General features: G+C 44.0%; 1 protein-coding gene across 2 annotated transcripts in view; it reads left to right on the top strand.

Moving 5' to 3' along the window:
- Window positions 1-3,199: 3,199 nt before the first annotated feature.
- ELMO1 (engulfment and cell motility 1) overlaps window positions 3,200-26,405 on the top strand; it is a 583,367-nt gene continuing 560,161 nt past the window's right edge. Inside the window, exon 1 of one of the 2 annotated variants that reach the window (XM_069588027.1) lies at window positions 3,200-4,006. The gene's annotated coding sequence lies outside the window, so the exon portion shown is untranslated. The remainder of the gene's footprint in view (window positions 4,007-26,405) is intronic. The other variant, XM_069588028.1, reaches the window with a different exon arrangement.

Raw genomic sequence — 26,405 nt, forward strand, 5'->3', positions numbered from 1 at the left:
GGTAGGAAACGGGAGATGTTGCTGTTTATTTGCTGATTCGAGGGCTGGTCTAGATAATAATAGCTAAGCTAACAATTAGTGAATGCTTGTACATGCCAAGCCCTGCTTTAAGAGCTTTACTGTGTTAATTCATTTAATCCTTACTCAACGCTCCCAGGTAGATATAGTTTTAGTCCATGAGTTAAGTCACTTGCATGGGGTAATGCAGCTAGTAAATGTCAATGCTGAAATTTATGTTCAACAACCAAGTCCAGAGATAGAGCCCTTCCACATGATACCACCACAATGCCCTCTCTGCACAGAGTGCCTGCTGCAGACCAGCTAGCCCAGGGTAAAGGTGGATTTTTCTAAGGCATTTGACACATCTAAGATGTTTTTATGAATACAATAGAAAAATAAGGCTTGGCAATTGCACAGTTAAGAGGGTTATTATTAGTAACTGAATGAACCAGGTAACCCAAAGAATGCTGATCCCCACAATGGCAGAGGGAGTTTGTTAATAGGGTGTCCCCCAGAACCTTAGCGTTCTATCTGACCTGCAGACATGGACAGACACTGGACACCTGAATCAAATCCAAAGAGACCTAGAGATGGTGGACCAGAGACATTGGTTTCTAAGACTAACCTCATAAGCACGGACATTGCCTAATGGTAACACAGCAAATAATTTTCTTTTTTCTTTTTCTTTTTATTTTATTTTACTTTACAATACTGTATTGGTTTTGCCATACATTGACATGAATCCACCACGGGTGTATACAAGCTCCCAATCAGTCTTCCCCTTGCACTGGATGAATCTGAAAAATAACTGCCAAGAGCTTAGGCTACATCAGTTCAGTTCAGTTGCTCAGCCGTGTCTGACTCTTTGTGACCCCATGGACTGCAGCATGCCAGGCTTCCCTGTCCATCGCCAACTCTCGGAGTTTACTCAAACTCATTTCCATTGAGTCGGTGATGCCATCCAACCATCTTATCCTCTGTTGTCCCTTCTCCTCCTGCCTTCAATTTTTCCCAGCATCAGAGTCTTTTCCAATGAGTCAGTTCTTCACATTAGGTGGCCAAAGTATTGGAGTTTCAGCTTCAGCATCAGTCCTTCCAATGAAGATTCAGTATTGATTTCCTTAGGATGGACTCGTTGGATCTCCTTGCAGCCCAAGGGACTCTCAAGAGTCTTCTCCAACACCACAGTTCATAAATTGCTTTTAATGTCTAGTTAGTTCGTTTATATGACAATTAACTTTTTTAAAAGACAGAGACAGGTGTCCTTTACAAAAAGGTGAAAGAGATTTGAAGCCCTTCACCTGAAAAGGAGTTAGATAGATGAGAATGTTTAATCCTCAGAAGAGAAAGTGTAGGTAGATTCTAGGGTTATCTTCAAAGATCTGAAAGGTTATCTCCTTAGGACGGATGTGACTTACTCCGTGTTAACTGCAGACGGCAGAACTGGGACCAAAGGTTACAAAGAGGTGGAGTTGTCTAATTGCTGTGAGAAGTTCCCTGTCTACCTTTGGAACAATTATGACAGCTAACATTTACTGAATGTTCAGGATGTCTGCGGCTGTCTTTATGTGCCTGAGCTAGAAAGTTGTGGATCAAATTCATACTTATTATTATAAGCATCTCATCATCATTAGTAAAGGCCCCATTTACTGACTGCTTATTAAATTACCTCATTTGATAGCTGCCCTGTTGACTGTTATTACTATATCATTACTGTTTTACAGATGGGGAAATAAAGAAGTGAAATTACTTTCCTGGAATCATCCTGCTTTAAGTTATTGGTTTATAATGATCTGCACCCAAGTATTCACGCTCCTGATACTAACTCCTGGGGTTATGCATATAATAAGGGGTCAGATCAGAGTGGTTCACTAGAAATATAATGTGAGCCACTAATGAGAACCATGTGTATAATCTTATTTCTTCTAGTAGTTGCATTTAAAATGTAAAAAGAAACCAGTAAAATTATTTTAAATTAGTATATATAGCATACATTTATGTCTTAACCCAATAATTAACCCAACTGAATCATCACATCTAAACTATCGTCATTTGTTGGAATGATGTAATCAACATTAAAATTATTAACCAGCTATTTTATCTTCTATTTTCACATGAAGTCTAGTGTCTATTTTACACTTACAGAACATCTTAGCACTAGCCATGTTTCAAGCATTCAATAGCTGCTTGGAGCTCTTGGCTACTAATGGACAGTTATTATGCAGTCGCTAAGACGTGTTCAACTGTTTTTGACCCCATGAACTGTAGCACACCAGGCTTCCCCATCCTTCACTCTCTCCCAGAGTTTGCTCAAATTCATGTCCATTAAGTCGGTGATGTTATCTAACCATCTCATCCTCTGCCGCCTCTGTCCCCTCTTGCACTCAATCTTTCCCAGCATCAGGGTCTTTTCCAAAGAGTTGGCTCTTTGCATCAGGTGGCCAAAGTATTGGAGTTTCAGCTTCAGCATCAGCCTTTCCAATGAATAATTAGGGTCAATTTTATTTAGCAGTGATTGGTTTGACCTCCTTGCAGTCCAAGCAACTCTCAAGAGTCTTCTCTAGTACCACAATTTGAAAGAATCAATTCTTTGGCAGTCAGCCTTCTTTATGGTCCAATTCGCACATCTGGACATGACTACTGTGAACAGGTTTGACTACCATGGACTTTTGTTGGCAAAGTGATGTCTTTGCTCTCTAATACAGTCTAGGTTTATCATAGCTTTCCTTCCAAGGAGCAAGCATCTTTGAATTTCATGGCTGCAGTCAGTGCAGGGTTAAAATTTAAATCTCCTTTGGGGCCTAGGTGGTGGAGTGGGTGGGACTGAAACCTAAAAAGCATCTTTGCTTACATTCTAATGCCTCCCTGTCCCACTTTATCTCCTTTGCCAGTTTGCAGGGAATGCATAGCAGTTGTCTTTTCCTTCTCTGGTCGAGCCAGCATAGATACTTCAGAATTTGGAGAGGACAGGTGTTTCTCCTGCAACCTTCCAACAACTGTCATTTCCCTTCTGGCAGCAACTCAATTATCGTGCTTAATTTCTGCTTTGAAAAGGACTAAAGTAGGTTGTATGAATCAAATAATGAACCTTACAGACCAAATTGGGGATAGAACGTCTTGCTTTATGCAAAGTTATGCAAAATTAGGGAATCCCTGGCTTAATTGTTGAGAAATACATCCCGCGGTCTGTAAGCGCACAGGTGACTGTGAGGAGGAGGAAACGTTCTGTCGTTAATTTTGTCGCGCTGTCCAAGAGTCCAGGCAGAACGTCAAAACAAACATCAGCCTCTTCAAGTAGCTTTAAAACCGGCCCACCGAAGTTTCCCCTCAAAATCCCAAACCAACTGCCAAAATTGAGCTTGTAAAAAAAATGCCACGCACTCCCGGCCTCCCGGAGGTGGCGCTATGAGGGTGACGGAGTTAATTAGTGCCTGCAAAACGCCGCTTGTGAGCTCATCCGAGAAGTCATGCTCTGCACACATATTATTTATAGCAGAACTGAGGCGTGCATAGTGTTTGACATTTCTCTTTAAGTAGGGGGACTTCAAAAAGTCGTGGGCGCCCCCATACCCCCCAGGGGAAGTGCGGTGGGCAGGCAGCAGGGCGCCGGCTGGAAGCGAACGCGCCAACCGCGCGGGTCCCGGCGCAGGTGCCGGGGGCGCCGGCGGCCACTCCGCAGCGTCTGCTCTGTAGGAGAGTTCGCGGCTAATCTCGGGATGCCTTGCAGATGCAAAATGTGTCTCTGGCCAGCAGGAGGAAGGAAGAGGAAGTGAGAGCAGCGGCAGCCGGCGGCGCAGCAGCCGGCCGACCCGGAGTGTAAGTGCGTGTGCTCGGACGAGCGAGAGCGGGCGAGGATGGGCACGGGATAGATAGAGGCAGAGCCACTCACACCGCCGGGGCCCTGAGCTGGGAGACAGACTCTCCGGCTCCCCTTCCACAGTCGCGGGGTCGCCAGAGATCTTATCGCTGGGAAGCCTCGCCGCCGCCGTCCTGCGACCCCGGGCAGGTTCGTAAAGTTTCCTGGGCTGGCGTGGCGCCCTGACTCGCTGACCTCAGCGCGGCCCGGGAGGGACCTGGGGCTGGGGTGAGGAGGAGGCGTCTTGCTCCGGGGGACTCTGGGCGCCGCGGAGACTTTTGTTTCCTTTCTGGGGGCGCCGCGTCGCAGGCGGGGGTGGCCCCGGGCTCGGCGGGGTGAAGGCTGCGGGCGCGCCTGGGCACTCCGCAGTTGGGGAAGTCAGGGCAGAGGGGGAGGCGGCAGGAGGAATGGGAGCCGAGCGAGGGGCTCCGAGGAGGGGGCGCAGGGCTCGTGACCGGGGAACCAGCCGAGACGTTTCGGCCAGGGCCGGTTGCAGGGGGTCGACCTGGGGTTGCGGTGCTGGAGCCGGGGGACTGGGGACTCAGGACAGGGAGAGTGGGATTGGGGGCTTGGGCACCACAGAGGGTGCGCGGGAGAAAAGACTGGCAGCGAGGACTCCCGGCTTTTCTCAGGCGCTTGAAGATGGGAGGGAATCCCCCGGCGAGCGCGCTCCTGGCAGGGGGCGGTGATGGGCTAGAGGGGTGGAGGGCCTGGAGGGACGCGAAGGGGCGGCAGGGGCAGCTGGGAGCCCCGGACGACTGTTAGTAAATACGCGCCTCCCGGGGACACTCAGAAGTCCCGGCTGGGACCCGGAAAGGAGGTGGGGGAAGTCGATGGATGATCCTGGCATCAGAGGAGGGGCGCACCGGGCGCGCCTTCAGGGAAGGGAGGTAGCCGAGCTCTGGGGGCCCTGGAATCCGAAGCGGAGCGGGGCGGCTAAGATCGCAAGAGTAGCTTTGAGGAAGAGGAAATACAGAACTCAAGCCGGCCGTGGGGTGCGGGTGCGCGCGTGTGTTTGGGGTTGGGAAGTCCGTGTGGTGCCGCGGGCGCGCGCGAGGGCGGCGAGCGTGTGTGTGTCTGTGTGTGTGTGTGTGTGTGTGTGTGTCTGTGTGTGTGTGTGAGAGAGAGAGAGAGACCGAGAGACCGAGAGACCGAGAGACCCAGAGGGGCTCTGGAGCCGTGGAGTCCACGCCGCCGAGTGACCCTCTGCCGCCTAGGTCTGTTTGAAATTGACTGGTCCGGACAAGGGTTGTTGACGGTGGGACCTGCGTTGACCTAAAGCCAATCGCTTGGCCCCGGTAGTGACCCGACTCTGCGGGTCTCTGGACAGCTCCGGAGCCTTGCAGGGCATACTCTGTATGCCCAGTGCCCCCAAATTGGGCCTGCTAACATCACTGGCCTTAAATGATGCGAACTTAAATCGTTATATTTAAGATTTCAGAGAATCTGTGGCAAGGGTTTCTCCACCCTTGAGACAGAGGCCGCGGTGCTCCCCACGGTAAGGCTGCCAGTGACTTGGGAGTGAATTTTCAAGTTGTTCTTTTTTTGGTCTATAAAATAAAAGTAATTAATGACCAGCATTTATATATCAACTCTTTGAGGATAACTTTGGGAACTAGAGGGGCCTAATACCACTCAGGTTCACTTTCAGATCCAAAAGGTGTCAGTGGCCATTACCATCAGCCTCCTCTGATCATGGTTTTCCATAGTATCTCACCTCCATTCCTACTGCCCAAGGTTGTTTCAAAGTTTATTGTTCCCCAGTTTGTGAGTTTGAAGGTCAGATCCCCGGCTGTCAAGTGGTGGACATTTTTTTTTTTTTTTTCTTGTAGCTGACCTCCTGCACCTGCTCTTCACTGTGATAGATTTCCTATCTCTTAAGGGCTGTGGTTAAATGTGCATATATATTGCTTTCTTACCATGGCTTATGACTTGGTTTTGTTTGTTTTTAATTAGATGGACTGGATGTCCTCTCAGAAAATCTGAGGGAATGACCTTGAGTGTTCAGACTCTGCAGGAGGGAAGGGAACTGTGAAGAAGCTGGGTAGGTGTCAGGCAGGGGCAGGCTGCGAGGCTGGCCCACACCTGAGATGGTGGAATTCGGGAGCAGACACGTCTACCCCTTCTCTGTCTCATCTCTCTCCTTCTTGACTGCAGCAACTCTGACTGCCTCACATTCTTGTTTTTCCCCAAGTTCTGTCCCCAGGCTCTTTGCACATATTATTCCTTTTTCGCAAGGAACTTTTCCCCACATGTCCAGAGGGCTCACTCCAATGCTTCCTTCAGGTCAGTTGTCAGTTTATAGGCGGGCTTCCCTGACTACCGTAAAATAACAACCAGCCACTCCCTGGTCCTTTTCAGTCTCTCAGTTTTCCCTCTTAACATTTATTACCCTCTGATATAATATATTCGTTTGTTTGTCTGCTTATTGTCTGTCTTGACCATTAGAATGGAAGTTCCACAAGGGCAGAAACATTCTTATTTACAGGGCCAGAACCTAGACTGATTCCTACCTAGTAGGTGTTCAATAAATACTTGTTGATTGACTAAGATGGGCCTTCATGGGAGAGGCTCACCAGGGAAATATGCCAAGAAAATACTACAGCATCAGGGACAAGTAAGCCTTTTTTCCTCTGTCGTCTCCCCATGCTCAGCTGCACCTCTTGCAGATGCCTTTCTGCCTTGAGTAAACTCCTCCCTGTAGAATTTCAGCCTGAAGAAAGGAACTGAGAAATGATTCCTTGGGAGAGTGAACAACCAGTACAGTTTATTAATAACACATAACCGCTTTAGATCTGATATCTGTTTCATCACTCTCCTTGGAGAATGTCTTTTTAAAGTGTGTGTTACTTTCGCCAAAGGAAGACTCCCCTGGAAAGAAGGGTATTACTGTGAGTAGAGTGAAGTCAGAGACAGCCGCTGTATGCCACTCCCCTTCCCCAGCTGATGGGAGTGAAGAAGAGGAGAGGGAATAAAGGATGAAGGAGAGGAAGATAGGATGGAGCTGGGTAGCAGATGCTGGGGAGAAGAGAGATGAGAAAAGCCCAAGAGAAGAAAAGCGAAAGAGAGGAAATGGGACAAGGGGCTTCTACAGTGGTGTTAACAAATCATACATATTTATTAAATTGAGATAAGACAACATTTGAGTGTTTTAAAGTAATAAATAACCCCCCTTTGGGTGTTGGGTGTGAATGGGTGAGGATAAAGGTGGAGGAAGGGAATGCTTTGAAGCCCTTGCGGAGAGGATGTGGCTGGGGTGTGCCAAGGGGCTCCGACCGAACACACACTTTGCTGACATTATCATCTTTCTAAACACTGTAGGTTTATAGGTAATCATTCCTATGGAGGACATATCCTGTCTGGATCTAAGACAATAGGTACCATTAAGGTTTGTAACTGAAGCCTGCAACCACTTTTTAATGCCTGAAACCATCCAAGTGGATCATTTGATTTTTAAGACATCACAAAGCCTCTCTACATCACAAAGCCCAAGTGTTTCCTGCTAATTACTCAACTTCTGCTTCTTTTCGTTAACTAGTGTTGTTAAAGCTTAGGGTTGCAACAAGGAATGGATCATAACATCAATTTCTTAGGTCCAGACTGGCAGTTGAAAATGTGAAATAGAAGAGAGTACAATGGAAAATAGAGTGTTTTACAAAACAGACACCAAATCTAAACGTCAAATGTATTACTTATTATGAGTCGTGTTGAAAAAAGTCTGTTTTAATAATTTTGGGGGTGCTAGGCATATACATTTTAAACCATTTGCCAAGGATAGTGATGAAAGTGTTTACGAGGTCATACTTTAAGAAACGCTTAGCACCCTCCCTCATTACAAAATACTATTAGTTTAATCTCCTGCAAGAGATGCTGTTTCCCAGTGTTGAATCAAATGCAATAAAAGCATCAGCCATTGACTCAGCCTTTAAAATACTACTGTTCATAGGACTCGATGGTCTGTTAGGCCCCAAGAATGCCATTTTGACAAAGCTGGAGATCCAAGTGTATCGTTTTCACTTTAGTAATATGGAAGGGCAGTAGATTTTATGTAATAACTTTTTAACTTAGCATAAAATGAGTGAAAATACTCTTTTCTGGCTAAGTTTTAGTTTAGAGCTTATGAGGTCTTTAAGCTTTTGAGGTCTTTGGAACTTACTCCACTGAACTTTTTCTTTCATATTCTACACCTCACAGTTCTCAGATGCATGCTTTTAATTACTTCAGAGGTTTGCAAAGACAGAAGTAATCTTGTCTGGTGGCTGCCACACTGCTGTGATACACAATTAGATTAAGCTTCTTAGCTGACCAGGGCTTGGAACTGGCCAACCAAAAAAAGAAAAAGGCTGAGAACTTCAGTACCATTCAAAACATCAGGATTTTGAAGACCAGTTATCCAGGGAACAGAATGTGGCTCCCATGAAATGTGTGTGGCCTATGAAAGCCTTTGAATATGCCTAGTGCAGCACTTTTACATACAGCAAAGCCAGCCTGAAAGCACAGTGTACACACGGGTTGCAGTTTTTGGATCCCTGGATAATTTAGGTTGTCTGAGTGTCAACAATTGGAGCTTATGTTTAATAGCCAGATCTGAACACCTCAGATCACTTTTATGATCCATGATTAATTTAACTTGTGACTTAGCACTATGATTTCTGAAATTTTTTAAGATCAGTGCAGGTCAGTTTGAGCAGAATTTTGCCACCAGCCTAAGGTGGGGTGAACAGCCAAGTATCCGGTAGGAATCTGTGTGGGAGAGGGAATGCTACGTCATCAAACGGTATTAACCACAGCAACAACCTGGCCGACTACTGAGTAGAGACATTAGTCACATGTGTAAATAGAAGGAGACGATGAGTCTCAGTCAGTGTTCTGGGCCCCCACAGACACTGATTTCCAGAATCTGAGCAAGATTATTATTGGAACCTTAATTTTAGGAGTTGAGGCTACAGTTTGGCTATTTTAGGTCTAACAGTTAATGCAGGGAACATAACTTTCCTCAGTAGAAAACACTGGCAAGCGTACTACTTGTTGGGCTGCCGGACTGCTGTGGGTTGGGTGGGTTATACTTGCTGGATAAGGAGCAGAGGTTGGAGGGCGGCAGGAGTGAGTAAACAGTGACTGAGCATTGCCCCAGTGGCCTTGGAGTCACAGGAGTCATGCAACATCTTCCTCCTTGTGCCGGCAGCTGACACGCTTCCTCCAGGAATGCTGTTTTGGAGATGGTGGGGGAAGAACTGGCGCAGTGTTCTTATCCATTTTATAGAAGTGGCCTGGAGAAATGAAATGTCACTGTTGTGCTTGGAGAGTAGATCTGAGCAGATATCCGCCTTTCCTGACTCTTTATGCTGCTGTTTCTTTCACATGCCTCATGACTCTTGCGTTGACTGCTTATTCTTCTTGTTGGTTCTCTTGGACTAGCCTAGTCTGAGGCCAGGACCCCCATGTCAAGCTATGCTGCAGCCCATCCAGGTACCCTTCACTCCTACATGCTAGTAGAAATGCCCTGGGTACTGATGGATCTGTCCTGGTTGCCATGGCGCCTAGGGATGTGGCTGTCATCACTGAGGCCGTTTTTCAGTGCCTTACTTTGTATATCACATTCCAGAGCTGACCTCTTTAGTCCTGGGAGTCAGTGATCCTTCTCTCAGGGAGAGCATGCCCATCACCTAAGCTCATGATATTGAAGCATATAAGCCAGAATGCGGTTCATTAATCAAAAATGAGACTGAGCTTTGCCAAGGAGAATAGACACATATTCTTTAACCAACCTTTTTGTTTTCTTTGTGGATGAGTCATGATGAAATCAAAAGCATGGAACGACTTGATGGTGGTGGTGATGGGGACCAACTTGGAGGAAGGAATACATTTAAAGTATCTTCCAGCTACTCATACCTTTTTTGCTACTTCTCCTGCTCCATATATTAATACCAACCAAGGGAACCAGAGACTGGAGTCTTTAGCCAGGATGGTTTTTCCCCTGGGTGATGCTGAGACTGCAAATTCTCTTTTTCTTCCTGCAGGCTATTGCCAATTCGATGTCGATCTTTTATGTCAGGCAGTTTCAACCTCACACTGTTGACCCTTGAGGCTGGATGATCCTTTGTTGTGTCCTATGACTCCTAAGATATTTACTAGCTTCTCTGGTCTCTACCACCAGATGCCAGGAGCAGCACACCGGTGTGATAACCAAATATGTCTCTAGACATCAGTTGCCAGTACCGTTCCCATAGTAAGAACCACTGTTTGGTTTTCTTGCATGAATTAGTCCAACTCTGGGCTATCCAACAGGCTAGACTTTTGACAGCAGTTATAAGTGCCCCAGTTTTCTATTCACTGGTATTTCCTTTGCCCTAAGGTGGCTTTTTCACATGTGGGTGGTCTCACCCTTTATGTTCATTTATTTCCTCTAGTTCTCGAAGTTTCCTCACTAGCTTCCTCTCCTAAAACTGCAGTTGTTTTCCCAACCCAAATTGCTTTCAAGTCAGTTTCATGTGTGTTTCCTCCTGGCACCCCCTGGTTGAAAAAAACTGTAGCTAGTGATTTTATGTCTCTGTTTCCTCACAACGTCTTGAATTCTGGCCCATGGTTATGGGGTTAGCTATATCCTCCACATAATGGAATAAAATCAATGAAACAGGAACGTGGTTGCAGAACTCAGCTGGGCTTCTTCATAGGTCTCTGTCACGAGATTAAAGAACTGTCTGTGTGGGGATGAGTTAAGAGGGTGAAATGCCTCCTCTGCCGGTAAAATACACCTTGGCTAGTTGGGTAGTGATAGATACTAATGGTCCGGTACGGTGACCAGGACATTGCTTTAAGATGCTGCTAGATGTGGAGTCCTTTTCCACTCTGTCCATTAGATTCCGGTCCTAATCTTGCCACATTTGTTTTCTTATGTAATTATCTGTCAACCTTTTATTTACCTTCACTGTTGTGCTGCTAGAGCAGGGTAGCATCTAGTGGCTTAGGTAGAGATATTGCCAGCTCACATACTAGCTGTATCTCCCTGAGGTAGCCGCCTTCTTATAAGTCACAGCCCTATAGCCAACCTCCACCCTTCCTTCCGCCCTTTGTGTTTTTTTTTTTTTTTTTAGTTTGAGATTGCATTTAGAAAGCCAGTGTTTTGTGCTCTGGGGTTCTGTGGCTGAGCAGTCCTGGATGAGCTATATTTTCCAGGCTGCTACACACAATTACCCTTAATTTCGAAGCGTAATGCATTTCAAAATAATTTTTTCCCCCCTGTTTTCAGGCTCTTTTATCCAAATGCAGAGCCACAGCTGGCTTTGCCCTTGGCCCCCAGAAGGCATGTGGCTTGGGAGGTGGAGCCAGCGGAGGGACTTTGGTTAGATTGCATATTTTTGGCTGAGTGAAGAGAGAATTCCAATAACACTCAGTAAGACTAATTTTGCCTTGACTCTTGCCCACCCTCACCACTGCCCCACTCCATCATTTTCAGAGCATTTTTATAGTGGACCATGTGCCCTCGTTATTCCAACCATGCACCATTCTGTAGAAGTGGCCAAGTATTCAGACATTTAGATTTGGGGGATAGGACTGATCCTTCATACACTAAATAGTAAATGTTTGTTGTGTGTGTATGTATGTGTGTGTATGTTTTTGTCACACACACACACACACACACATATCCATGTAGCTCTCCTAATATTGACAGATCTTTATGAACAAAGAAACTCTTCTATCACCTGCTAAATCCTGTTTTCTCCAGTGCTTATCATTTTTATTTTTATAGCAAGTCAGTATAAATCACATGAAATCAAAACTTTTATCAAGGAATGTATATGTTTCCATCATCCTTAAACTTACTTTCCTGCCAAGTAGTGACTTCAACTCGTTAGAACTACTTTTTCAATTACTGCCTGTTCTTTGAGAATTTGGAGAAACATTTGCCTGGATTAAGATAAGAGAAGCACAATAAAAGTTTATTTATTTATTGTAGTATATATTTTTAAATGGGCTTCCCTGGTGGCTCAGTGGTAAAGAATCCTCCTGCCAATGGAAGAGATGTGGTTCAATCCCTGGGTGGGGAAGATTCCCTGCAGAAGGAAATGGCTAACTCATTCCAGTATTCTTGCTTGGGAAATCCCATAGACAGAGGAGCCTGGCAGGCTCGCAAAAGAGTCATACACGACTTAGTGACTAAAATAACAGTGAGAATGTTTTAAATGTGTGCCTTGTACTTAAATATGCATATGAATATTTTTAAGTTGAAATGTGAGTGGGCTTATAGCACGCTTTGTAATACTTCATTCATTCAATAGCCATTTTGATAGCATTTTATGTCATACAATCAAGACTCTTGCTGGTCCTTATAAGACCCACTTCAGATGAGCAGTTGGGTGAGGGGAGCAGTCGTGGAAACAAATTCATTAATAGATAGTCATAATAGAGTGTGACAAATGTATGTTTAGAGTGTGTGTAGATCACAGAGGAAGAAGTTCACCATGAAATGACTTTGAGAATGTTCTGGAAAGCTGAATGTTAAAAAACTGGTTAAGTCTGGGGAATACAGCAATCAGGATAGTGGGGAGAAAGTTTGAGAGAGGCCTTGTGTCAACTCTTCTGGGAGCTGGGCATTTGGATTGAGTGGAAAGGAATACTAAATGATTTTAGCTAAGAAAAAGACACAATTGGAATTCAATAAGGAACATAAGTCCCAAGGCCACATGGAAGATAGATTAGATGGTGCAGCAGGAGGGAAGTGCCTAGGAAAGATGGAAGCTGTAAGCCACTTCCTTCTAGGCCAACCCGAGGAAACACACAGTCTTGGTCAAATGAGTAAATAAAGCTTCCTGTATAAATGCAATTCCATTTTCAAGTCTGAGGAGTGGGCCAGTCCTCTTCCTTTAAAGAGACAACTTTCAGAGGGCCAACCTTTCCCCCTCTCCAGGCTGGATTCAAGCCAGAAGGAAAAAATATTGGCATTGATGAAAAGAAAAGATTTGGTGACTGAATGGATTATTTGGGAAAAAGGGAAAAGTCTTTGAGGTTTAAATCTAAATAAATATGTGTTGGTTGAGGGTTCTTTTCTAAGCCTCAGATTTTATACCTTGGGCATAAGTCCCTACCTCTTAGAGTTGCTGAGGTAACTAAACATAATAATGATTGTAAAGTAAGATACCCCAAAAGTACTGGGTTGAGTTGGATTTGCTATGATTGTTGATGTTACCAGTACTGATGCGGTAGTTTTGATTCACGTTTTTTATTCAAATGTTTTGCTGAAATCATTTAAAGACATACATTTATTATTTTATCTTCTTTAAGTAGCTTGGGGAATTCCTCCTAAAATCTTGACTAGACTGTTAGGTTGATTTACATATCTTTTCTTCAGGAATACAGGAGAAATAGACTGTAGGCTAGGGAAAATTACCCTTGATTGTGAATTAAAAGAACTGACATAATGAATAATGTTAGCAACATGGGGCCCTCAAATAAAACCTCTTGTAAATGGATCTCTATTCCCCCATTCATTGACAACTAACCTGGAATTTTACTGTTTTATTATTATTTTACTTTGGGTAGAGAGAATTGAGGTTGCTAATTGGGGGGCTTTCCCTTTCCTTGAATTTAGCCTTCCTGAGGCTATTTGTTCTTGTTTGGTGTGGATGGGAGCCCCGTGAGAAACCCCCAGTTTGTGGAGCAATAGTGGAGAGGTATTTGGCAGGAATTTCATTCAGTTGAACTGGGTTTCATATGATTATGCTGCGTGTTAAGGGCTTAGCTCAGTGGTTCCAGTAATGCTTTGTGACTGTCCCTTTCTAAGTCGTTTGGAACTTCTCTTGAGTAGGGGATGGTTGAAATGTTCACTGGCAGGTGAGTGGTAAGAAGGTATTCATTTTTCTTCTTTAATTTGAGCCTATAAATCAGATTAGAAAGCATCCTGGATATAAACAATAGGAAAATAAAACGAGAATGTCTGCAATCCTGAGGGTACAGCCACAGTATAGCTCTGTCGTCCCAGCGTGATTAATTGTACCAAGTTTCTCTTTCAAAAGTGCTGCAGATTGGACGGTTCATTTCATGGCCACCTGAGTAGAAGCCACCTGTTTCCATTTCTACTCATTTTCCCTGGCCATTTCCAGTTTATTTGGATGCCTTTTCTACTTCATGCTCCTTCAGGATGGCAACAACTAGCTGAAAGGCTCACCAGCTCATTAAGCAGTAGCTCATGTACGTGCCACTTGGTACTGGCTTTTATGAAGTGGGTTGGAAAAAAAAAAAACCCTCAACATAGACACTAAATTGCCATGAAGTATGGGTGTAGGAGAGAAATGTGCCAAGTGAAAACTACTTCTCCAAGTCTGTGCTTTGAAAAGTATAGTCCCCACACCCCTGTTACTATAGTCATGAAAAGTCTCTTATCTAATCACTATAATCAAATCTTGTCTGGTACCTGAAAATTATACACTCTCTTTAGTGTACAACAAAATCCCCAGTCACTTTCTCTTCTCCCAGGTAGGGTGATAAGTATGGATTTTTCATTGCTGATTGTCAGTTGTGTGGTAAGGCCTCTTTACTGTCTATCAGGATTAGTGTGTAGCTTTCATGGCTCAGAGGTTAAAACATCTGCCTGCAATGCAGGGGACATGGGTTTGATCCCTGGGTCAGGAAGATGCCCTGGAGAAGGAAATGGCAACCCACTCCAGTATTCTTGCCTAGAGAATCTCGTGGATGGAGGAGCCTGGTGGGCTACAGTCCACGGGGTCACAAAGAGTCGGACATGACTGAGCGACTTCACTAATGTTAAATAAGTGTTAAAGACCCGTTCAAAGATTTATATAGTGAAATATAAATTTACGATAAGTCACTGGAGAGTTACATCCATAGCAAAATATAGATCAGATTAACAGTGATTCAAACATATTCATTCGCCTTGGACCCATTTTATAGATAATACATGTCAGGGAGACTGGCTGCAGATCAATGCAAGGCCCAGAGAAACAGTATAATAGCAGTTTCAATGCTGAATTTCACTCTTCTTTCAAAATCCAGGATTTTTCTGTAGCACATCAAATGCTGTAATGCTCTCTTGCTGCCGTGTCTCTGTTGATTTGTCTAATTCATTTTTGCCTCACTTGAGCCCACTGCATTGGAATATTATGTCTACTTGGTGAAGGATGGGGAACAATGCTGTGAGAACTTTGCTTCGGGAACATGTGAAAGAGTACAGTCAGGGCCGCAAGCCCTTCATTACCTGAGTCAGGGCCAACTGCTGGCAAGATGGCAGAGAGGAAAGGGCAGTAATGGTGGATTCATTTATATCTTCGTGAAGCCTCATTCTGATGTAGAAGAAATTGTGTTGTGATTATTGCCAGCTTATTTAGGGCCATTTGAAATCATTCAAATATGCTGGTAACAATTCCAGCATTTGAAAATCTCTTGAAACAGTCTGAGAATCAGCACCTGGAGCTGAGAATGATAAGACTCATGAATGTGTACAAAAATATAGGAAGTAAGTCATTGTGAAAACCCCGAGGTCTGTTTTTATTTCAGCATATATTTTTTAGACAATGAACAGGCTTTAGGGTAATTTTTTACAGCAAAATCAAAGCAAGACCCAGAGAAATGGTGTAATAGCATTTAATGTTGAACTCCACTTTTCTTTCAAATTCTAGGAACTGCATTAGGAAGAGTTGGGTTCATCCTTTTGAAATGGTAAATGCAAAGGAAGGTATCTTGTAACATAGGCAGGGGAAGGGAAACCACTAGAGGACTTGAGTCTTCCTGGTGCTTGAGAGACCCTGGAACCTTGAACCTTTAGGAGAGAGATCAGAGTATGTTTAAATTCTTGGTGGCTACTGTGGGATCTGCATCAGCTGCCAGTGTTTGCTTTTGAAATATTCTTTAATTCCTTTGTTCATCCACAAATATTTATTGAGCACCAGCTATGTACCATGGGTATGCTAGATTATACATAAACAATGGTGGGTCTGCTTCCTAGGGAAAAAAAAATAGCCCTGTAGCTGATGTCATGGACTTCTTACCCCTCAGTGGAGGAAGTGTGCATTAATCAAAGAATCACACAAAAAAATGTGACATTCAAACTGTGCCAAGGGCTGTGGAGGAAAAGGTCTGATACTAGGAGCGCCTGAAGCAGAGGGATTAATACAGCCAGAGCTGGGAAGGGAAAGAACAGATTTTACTGGGGAAAGAAGATTCCCTGCCTATGGCTAGTGTGTGTGAAGGTTATCTGAAGGGCGGACTTGGATGTTGAAGGAACTGAAGCTAGAACACAGGGCAGGGAACTCTCCAGGCCTGGATTAGACTGGAAAAGAGGGCTCACTGGGACCAGGGTCTGGGCCTTTCTCAAAAGAGCAATGAGCAATCACTGAAGCGTTTTACCCAGGGGAGTGATGTGATCACATTTATGCTTTGCAAAGATCTTTCTGACTTCAGTGTGTTAACTTTTACATCATTTAAAACTGGTCACAATGTAACCTCACTATTACTACTTTTAGAATCTTCACAATTTCTAAAAGAATCAATTGAGCCACTAGTGTCTCCTTCAGATTTTAAAGAGCAATTTAACTGAGTGATTTAGCATGGATATCTCAACCACTTAAGAAGGATAAAGTCCCTAGTTCTGTGGTTCACAGACTTCAAAATGCCTAAGAATCACCTGGGACCCAGAAACTGCATTTTAACAAGTCCCTCAGGTTGATTCTGATGCAAGTGGCCCTCTCTCCACTTTAAGAAGCCTCATCCTAGAAAGTGCTAAGGAGTGAAAAAAGAATTATAAACCTCAAAGTAAAACATTATCAGGCAGCCAGTCCAGGATAGAACCTCTTTATTGCCTGGATTTTAGCGTGGGCCCGTTCTCCCCATACTGGTGGGATTTTCTTACAGGACACCTGAAATGGATTCTAAATCCTTTGGGTTTCTTCTCATTTATTTCCTAATCCTTTCATATGCAGCTGTTTTCTCAGATCTATGGCTTACTACTTCTGTGTCTCTGATATTTTACTTTTCATTTTGTTGCCATTTAATATGAATCTTCTTGTATGCATGCTAGGTCACTTCAGCTGTGTGGGACTCTTTGTGACCCTCTGGACCATAGCCCACCAGGCTCCTCTGTCCATGGGATATTCCAGACAAGAATATGGGATTGGTTTGCCCGTGCCCTCCTCCAGAGGATCTTCCCCACCCAGGGATTGAACCTGCTTCTCTTACGTCTCCTTCATTGGCAGGCGTGTTCTTTACCACTGGCACCACCTGGGAAGCCAGAATCTTCTTAGATAAGGCCCAAATGAAGCTATGAGGTGGGGAGGTGGTGGGAAGCCTGCCCCGGGGAGGAGGTGGTGAGAGCCCGTCCATGGGTTTTGCTCAGTTTGCCATCTGCCGCAGGAGACTGGCACATTGTGCAGGGGAGAGACCAGTCAGCCCATAGTTGCCATAAGATGGAATTTTTTCCAGGGATGTAAAGGGCCAGGGATACCAGGAGAAGTACTTTTGGGGAGGGCATCTCCTTTCGCTCCCCTGTTCTGGTGCCGTCTTAAAATTCTGCTTGGAAACCAATCATGAGGAAGAGAGTGGGCTCACAGCGGTTCCCCAGGGGAGTATAAGGGCCCAGAATTCCTTATCAGGTGAAATCAGGTGGAAATGAATATTAAGGGCAAATTTACAGCAGAAAAGAAGTGACGGAAAAGGCATCAGGTGGCAAGAAGAGAGAGTGAAGTACCCCGAAGCCACATCTCCCTCTGGTCAACACGACCCAGCTCAGTGGTCACCTCCTCTGGGAGCCCGCCGTGATTTCCCGGTATGCCCTCCTGGGACGCACTGGTGCTTCTCTGTGCTGTCTCTTCACACTGCGCTTCCGGTCTTTGTTCCTGGGTCGACTGGAGGTCCAGGGCAGATATTCCCAGTGCTGATCCCGCAGCAGGTGCTCAGTGAGCATTTGCAGGAAGAAGCGCTGTGATGCATGCACGTGAGCCCAGCGTCCTTTTGGAAGAGCCTTTTAAAATGGCTTCTTTATCGCTGAGTCAGGGCCCCAGGGACACGTGGTTCGGGAATGCCTGGCATGGAACTCATCGCTCTCAGTTTTGCTGAAGACTGGTCCCGCCTGAGGTCACTGTGATGGAGGCACGGGCCAGACAGATGTCAGATGTGGGAGGCGAGCGGCTGCTGGCTTTGCAGTGCCCTAATCCTGTGGTGGCAGTGGTTACTGCTTTTCTCTCATTCCACTGGATCCAGACGTGTGTAATGAATGTTCCAGAGGAGGACACCAACATTGTCAGTGCGTTACTGCCTGGAGAAGTATTTATACTTCGTGGGTCTGCTTGTAATTCTCTCCTGGTGACCAGAAAGCCTATGGGGCGGAGATATCAGGAGAACATAAGTTGGAAGAATGTAGAAAACATTTCTTGGCTTCCACCCTGAAACTTCTACCCCCTCTGTGTCTTCATCCACGGTTCAGCCCATGTTGAATCTGGACAATCTGTTTCTCTTTTCCTTCCTCCCGGTGCTTGTGGGCGACCAAACATTCATGACACATGCTGGGGGCTGGGATCCTTACCACATCTGTGGTTACCTACATTTCATTTATTACGTTCTGAGAGTATCATGGCCTTGATAATTTATGTTTCTCAGCTAAAATCGCACATTATTTTTCTAGCAGCTATCGAGGGTTTTAGCTAGCAATTGAAACTTGATAGGTGTCGTGGCTCTTCATTGCTGGAACGATTTATCCTGATGTTCAAGTGCTGAGCTGAGCCCATTTCTTTTAAGCTGGATAGCACACACACACACAGTAAACCCCAAACTTAAGTGTTCTGAGTTCACTCTGGAGGTGGAGTGAGTTTGGGCCTTTGGAGCCACATTCTCAGACCTTCCCCAGCCCTTTTCAACTTCAGTTAAATAACCAAACAACTCCTTGCTTCCCCAGGGTGGGGATCATGCCAATTGCTCAGTATGGCTATTTGGATTATGAATTCTGGGGCCGAGGAAATAACCAAAGCTTGGAGTCGGGGACCTGCTGCAAGATGGATCTGAGCTGAAACTCCACTGATCACCTGAATTCCATAAGCACATTCTCTCACTGGTGGGCCACTGGGGACATTTTGGGTCTCTTGGAATTAGTGTCACTTCAGAGTCAGTGACCAGTAATCCCCCAAAGGTTTGATTATTTCCCTTTCCCCATTGCACAGTCTCCCTGAAGAGGCTGTCAGTCCCTCTGGGGGAAGGCTAGGAGAAAGATTAACAGTATATGCTTTTAGCAATGTACCAGGGCCCTTCCTCAAGGGGACCCAGCTCATCTTTATTTAAGGGATTTTTGTGTCTACAAACTGGTTCAAGCTGGGGAATTGATGGAAGGGCCGTGACTCTGTTTTTAATGGTTCAGGTTGGACTTGCATTCACTTGACCTAGAGCTTTTCTGCTTCTAGGCTCCAGTAAGGATTTAGTAGGCTGCCTATTTCACCTTTAGAAATATCGTAATTGACTCACCAATACCATGTGCATACTGTCGATTCAATTGTGTCTGACTCTTTGTAACCCTATGGGCTATAGCCCGCCAGGCTCCTCTGTCCATGGCAAGAATACTGGAGTGGGTTGCCATGTCCTCCTCCAGGGGATCTTCCTGACCCAGAGATTAAATCCCACATCTCTTATGTTTCCTGCATTGTAGGTGAATTCTTTATCCATTGAGCCAAACCCCGTAGGTCTGTGCAAAGCTGACTATTCTGACTGCTGCTTTGATTCTGCTGTCTATATGGGAATCGCGCAACACTAGAAGGTCCTTAAATAGAGCCCTTGACTGGCTTCAGGCCTGACGCCCTCGCTCTCTTAGACACTTTGCTGAGCTGCCTTGGGGGAGTGACGGAGGCAGGATCGCCACGACTACACAGATGGAGTCTGGAATTACTCATCCCCTACTTGCTGTGGGCAAATTCATTACGCTCTCATAGCTTCCATATCCTCTTGTATAAATGGAAGTGGTGTCCATGTAATGCCATGAGAAAATGAAACATGTCGCCAAGGAATAGAGTTCCTTGGCTCCAGCCAGCATGCAGTAGATGTGAAAGGATAGATACTTTTTGAGCCTCTCTTCAAAAATTGTGTGTGCAAGGCCAATGGTTGGTTAGAAGAGATGGAATTAGGAGTCACAAGATGCACCATTCCTGTATCGTTCCACACCCTTCTGGCTGGCTGACTCTGAAACACGTGCTTGATTTTAACTTTTGTAGGGAGAAAAAGCCATTTCATTAGAATTGGTTACATCCACAAAAGCATTTCATGAAGTTTGTTCTTTGCATTAAGAATAGTGTTCTTAAGAATGCTCTTTGCATTGAGGCTTAAAGTTCATTGTGTTTTCCACTACCAGATTTTGATTCATGGGTCTTCTTTTAGAAGATCCTTTAGAGAAAATAAGGTCTCTAGGACAGGGGACCTTCTCAGTACTTGCCCAGTGCTGTGGGGAGTCCTGTTTGTAGACTCCATTTGTAAACTTCATTCACTGACTCATTCTCTTTTAAAAAACATTTAATTTTATTTATCAGTGGCTGCACAGGGTTTTTGTTGCCGCACTTGGGTTTTCTCTAGTTGCGGTACATGGGCTTCTCATTGTGGTGATTTTTCTTGTGGTGCCAGGCTGTAGATGTGCGTGTACACTGTCGGTGTATAGTGGTTGTGGCTTGTGGGCTCTAGAGAACAGCCTCAGGAGTTGTGGTGCACTGGCTTAGTTGTCTGTGATACATGTGGGATTTTCTTGGACTGGGGATTGAACCCACATCCCCAGCATTGGCAGGTGGGTTCTTTACCACTGAGCCACCAGGGCAGCCCCACTGAATCCTTCTTTAAACACTCGATGCCGGGGAAGTGGTGGTACACAGAATGTGACTTGCCTCCCCCTAGTGGGGGAAGAGGCAGTGATGGACACACCAGTAACTCAGTGTGGCTGGTCCTCTCAGGCAAGCACCAACCACTGTTGCTACTGGTCATTGTCCTGCTTCAAGGAAAATGTTGTGCCTCATGAGGTCTGTGGGCTCTGGTGGTCCAGGCATGGAATTCAGGTTCAAGAGGCCAGAGTCTTGGTCCTGAGGTTGTAACTCACTGTTATCTGTGCCCTCCTTGATGGCCCCAGCTTTCTTAGCTCTGTAATATGGAGGAAGGGAGCTAGATGTAACTGATGGATCCCAATCAAAGATCTGTGAATCAGTCAGCTGCTTTACAATCATCTCAGCAGTTACAAAAACTTGGAATCTGGGTCCTCAACACAAGAAATTTGGATTCTAGGTGGGTTCGGAAATCTGTACTTAAACAAAGAGTTCCTGCCCTAGTTAACTGTGATGTGGAGCCCCCTTGGGGAATCCCTGGATGACTTCTGATGCCTCTTCTTCGCTATTGCTCCATTCCTCGTCCTTTACAACCTTTGCCCTCTTAAACGTCTCCTTCAGAAAGCCTTCTGACCTCTGACTGATTGGCCCACCATAGAGAATTAATTCATGCCTTGTGCAAAAAAAAGAATGATAAAATTTATCAATTTGCACTTATTTACTTTTCTGTCTCCCTACTGGCCTGGAGGCTCCTGAATATAATGAAGGTTCCATATTTATCTTCGCATCCTCTGTGCCCTGCCCATTGCCTGGCAGGTAGAATGTGCCCAAAGGGGCATTTTTCAAGATAGCAAGATAAGAGGGTAGTGAAACTGAAGATTAGCCCTTCTCTCATCCTGTTAGCACTTCTGGAAAAGATTTAAGAGATGTTTCAAATAAATCACTCCAACATATTTGCCATGGCCCATTGAGCTGATGCCTCCTTTTTAAATATCTGACTGTTATAGAAGTATAACGGGATTCCATCGTGTAGCCTTGAGACCCCCCAGGATGGATGTAGGATCACCGAGAGAAGTGAGGTAGGGGGAAGACAAGTTGGAAATTACTGATGGTTTAAATTCAGGTGTTTTGCTAATACAAGCCCTTTCAATATATGACTTGACATTCCCTCCCTAGGCCTCCTCCCTTCCCCAATTGAAAAAGACAGCTGACAATATGTGTGCCCAAACCCTCCTCTGGATGGAATAGAGTCACACTGAGAAAAGGAAAGTTGATTTCCTGGTTGCCCTCCTACTCACAGAGTTCTGGGTGGCGCCATCCCACACTATTTGCATCACTGAGCTACACATACTGCCAAGACTGCATCTTAAATTTAAACACATTCGCAGGAGGATAAAGAAAGCCCCGGGAAAAAGGTGACACTTGGCCATAGAGGTACGTAAGCACTGTATGTTGTATGTTTTACTTCTGCTTTGGTGTTAAGGACAGAAGATGAATTAAAAAGTCAAAAGCTCATCTTCTGAGCAGCTATTAATTTGTGTATTGCTGTACTTTCATCTGTTGAGTCTTTGAATTTTTGAAAACATAAAGACTGAAAAATATTTCCTAGGGATCTCTCCTATGTGCCTTCTCCCTGGATTGTTTTGATTTTTAGGCTACATGTTGACTTAAGAACCAGTGTTAAAGAAAGAAATGTCACTGTAAGGTTCTGGTTCCTGATTGTCGTCCCTGTGACACAGATGTGACAGGACTCTAAGCATATACTCTCTTCACTGGTTCTGCCCCATCCCTGTTCAAAGTCGAATGTTCCATTTAATCAAGGCAGTTAAGGAGCAATATAACTGGATTCATTAGCCTGAGTTCTGAATGCTCCTCTGAAGAGTTATTTTTGTATTCATACAATTTTAATATTTGGGGACAGGCTGTACCACTTTCCAGGTGCCAAAAGTGATCACTCTTTTTTTTTTTATTAAGTACTATTTTAGCTTCAAAATATTTTATTTTTTTATGGACTGCTGTGTGCCTTTGACCCAGTTCTCTTTTTCCTGGGATGTGTGTCCTGAGAGGATGAAGTTTATGATATTAGTAAAGTTTATGATATTAGTAAAGTAATGCTTGGAAGTTTGATTCCTTTCAAGTGGAATCACTGTCCCCATCCTCCTCCAAAACATACACACACACAGACCATCCCCTTCCCAAACATTCATCCTCTATGTTGCTAAAATGCCTTTGGAGTATATATGGGGAAAACTGATTTTTCTCCTCCTTTTTGCATGGGAGAGGGAGAGGCCTTGGTCTTGTGAGATAGAGGTGGAGTAACCAGGGTCTCTGAATTGGCAGACCTGGGCACTGTTGTCTTTATTGTCTTTTTTAAGCAGGACTTTTGTGTTCCTGGTAGATGTGCCATGGAGGAGGACCATGGCCTTGCAAGAAAGAGAGCGTGCCATTCACAGAAAAAGGGAAGCTGTCAGCAGCTGTCTCCTCTAACTATAATTTGCCAGAGCCTGGAAATGAATAGGTGACAGCTATTAAAAGAGCTTTAGAATGATTGCAGTTAAAAGTAAAGATATTACAGCAAAGATATTATAGACTACCACTTAGACTTGTTTCTGCTCATGAAAGGGCTGAATTGGAGTCCATTAAATGTTTACAAAATAGTATCCTTGGTCTTTCTCTTAAGGACCAGTCTACAGTACTGTTTATGTCTTTCTCCATCTCCTAGTGGCTTTTCTTTTGCTGACATTTGAAGGAGGGTGACATTACATTGGAGTGAGCTGTGACACATTTTCAACAATGGTTGCTGCCAACCTGGGGTGAGGTGACTGGGGGTTATTTCATCTGAATGTTAAGAGCTGTTCATCATGCGCTTTTCCTGAGGGTGGGGTGGGTGGGTGGGAAAGGTGCTCCGTTCCTGCCTGGGCATTGTTCTGCCTGTTATGTGCTTTTTGCGAGTTTCAGTTTTGGAATTTGAGAATGTCTTAGCCCAAACATATCTTAAAAGCATCTCTCCACCTCTCAGCTAATGAAGCACATCCTAGAGATATCTTTTCTTCTATTGTGAATTGAACTAGAGAATAGTTGTCCATTTTGGCAAACCATTTTGTTCCAAATAAGTACACACGTTAATATGCTTGACAGAAAAAGAACGTATATCTGAACTTGGGAGAGGATCTTAAATGCCATTTTTGCTTTGAAAAGTCACAGGCAACTCTGTGCCCCTTGCCATCTTGGATTTCCAGCTGTTAAATGATTTGAATCTAGTTTCTTAAAAGGACCCCTTTGATGGTTGGAACCATGATACTTGAGAGGGTCAGGTTAGCTTTTCCAAAATTCTGTTTGTAGTTTTTCAGCAGAGATGATACAGTATCTTCTATTGAAATGATCTTAGAGATCCTACGTTACTGCTTTCCAGTTACTTGGTGGAAAGATGTTGAAGATGAATTAGGTATTAATGCTGGCTTTTAAAAGGTATTTAAATAATTGTTCATTTTAATGCATATTGGAAAAAGTATAAAAGCACATCAAACCTATGACTTCACAGACTTTCTTGCATAGGGTGAGACTAAGGTGAAATAAGAGCTTTGAAGAGCTAGAGTATGGGAAATGCTCATGTAATCCAAAGCCTGCCTTTTGCCACAGATGAGGCTATATACAAACCAACTCACCAAAGGCTGCTTAGTGGTGACGTTGAGACAGGAATCCCAACAATGTGTTACACTAGTGAATAATATTAATAATAATAACAACAAGGACAGATAACCTTTATGGAGCATTTACTATATGTGATACAAAGTGATTTATATACATTATCTCTCTTAGTTCTCACTACAGTCCTTTGAGTAACTACTATTAATATTCTTATTTTATAGGTAAGAAACTCAACATTTAGAGAGGGTGAATAGCTTGCCCAAGGTCATAGAGCCAGAAGGAGGCAGAACTGAAGGGAAAGATGGACTGCACATTATCTGATCTTAGGTCACTGAGAATAATTAATATCAAAGATGACCTTGAAGAAGGGTCCTTTGATTAGGAGATTTGAAGGCCTGTGGAGCAGATGTTTGCTGGGAGCTTAAAAGTGTGCTGAACTGTGAGGCACTGGGCATCCAGAGACTTGCCTGGAGACTCTTGTGACTTAAGGGTTTTATAGCTTTGTTGGAGTGGGTGGCTCTCATAAAAATTAGTTGAGGATATTATTTTTATGTATGAGCATGTTAAATGCTCAGAAACCTACAGTCAGAAGTCTGTTTTCTTCTGTAACATGACAGTTTTCAAAATCAATTAACCACAGTTTCCCTCTTTCTTAGATAACACCTATCACATTTTGTAGAACCAATTTTCTGTGGAGCACCCATTTGGCACCTCACTTAATCCTTGTAACTCATTTTAAACATGAGAAATCTAAGGTCCATGATGATTTGACCAAAGTCAAAACTAGTTGCTGGCAGAGTTTGTATCATTTGTTAATTTATTCAGTGGGTGTACATCCAATGTATATAACTGCTATTGCTATTATTTGGGCTATGTGTTGCTCTTTGGGATGTTAAAAGTAAACTGTTCCAGAACTTGAAGTAAGTCTGTTTGTCCTCCTTGCTAAGAAGTCCAGTTCTGAAACCATTGACCTTAGATAGTCATTAGAAGACAGATTATTTATGAAAGAAGTCACATTGGAAAATCATCTCTATAGGTTTCTCGGCATTGCTAAATTGTTTCATTGGCTAGAGTTTCATATCACATCTGTTTTTTGATTCCTGGGCTTTGGGCCATGTGCTACAGTGCCAGATTCTCTAAGGTTCTACGCAAATTGCTAATATCAATGGATTCCTGAGGAAGATATAGTTTGTGCAGTTATAATAGAGATGGACACAGAATCGTATCAGATGGCGAGCCCTTCATGGCTTCAGTTTGGAAGAACTACCTGTGGGTACTGGTAGTGTGTCCATCTGGTGATTTTCTGAACTATATAGCACACTGTGGCCTTATAAATCTCTGCTCATGGATACTGAAAAGGACTCATGGAAGGATACAAATCTTCTGTGAATTATATGTTTCAAGTATACAAAAAATGGCTGATGTTGGTACAGTACAAAGATCGATGAGTCTGCTGGGCTAATGGTTCTGAGCTGCTCAGATGGAAGACAAAGGTCAACAAAGCCAATGGCTTTGCCACTGGAAAAGGGATTTGTAACTGAGGAAGATCATTCTGCTGTGGAGGAAATGATGATCTAATGCTGGTATGCTCATGGATCTTTTACAGTTTGCTTTCTTATCCTGGGAAGTGGGGGAATATCATGCTAGCCCTTGCTCTGCATTCCGCAGGGGACTCTGCTTCTAACCAGCCCTCACTCATGAGGTCTACCAGCATGGCCTTCAGGAGAGAACACTTTATCTCAAGCAGATCATTTAATTTAGGAGAAGGGTATCCTCAGTTTTATATAGGGATAGTTTAGTGGTTAGAAATGCCATCTCTCTGACAGAGGGCACTTACAGCTTAAAAGAAGAGAAAAGGAAATAAATCTGACACTGTCTGTCAAGCTCATTTCTCCATTCCTCCTGAGAATCTGGGTCTCCCCAAGAGGGTATTTCCCTGAGAAGGAATTATTTATTTCATCCTATGTGTCTTTATGGATCAGAGCAAAATCAGACATTTAATTCTAGGCAAAAGAGGTTAAAAACAAACAAACCAAAAAAACTTAAAAAGATTAATAACTGGGATAGATGTTTGAGAAGTTGTATAAAATGGAAAGCTGCAAGTTTTATTTAGT

The sequence above is a fragment of the Ovis canadensis genome, chromosome 4 (genome assembly GCF_042477335.2).
Source record: "Ovis canadensis isolate MfBH-ARS-UI-01 breed Bighorn chromosome 4, ARS-UI_OviCan_v2, whole genome shotgun sequence".
Taxonomy (NCBI): Eukaryota; Metazoa; Chordata; class Mammalia; order Artiodactyla; family Bovidae; genus Ovis; species Ovis canadensis.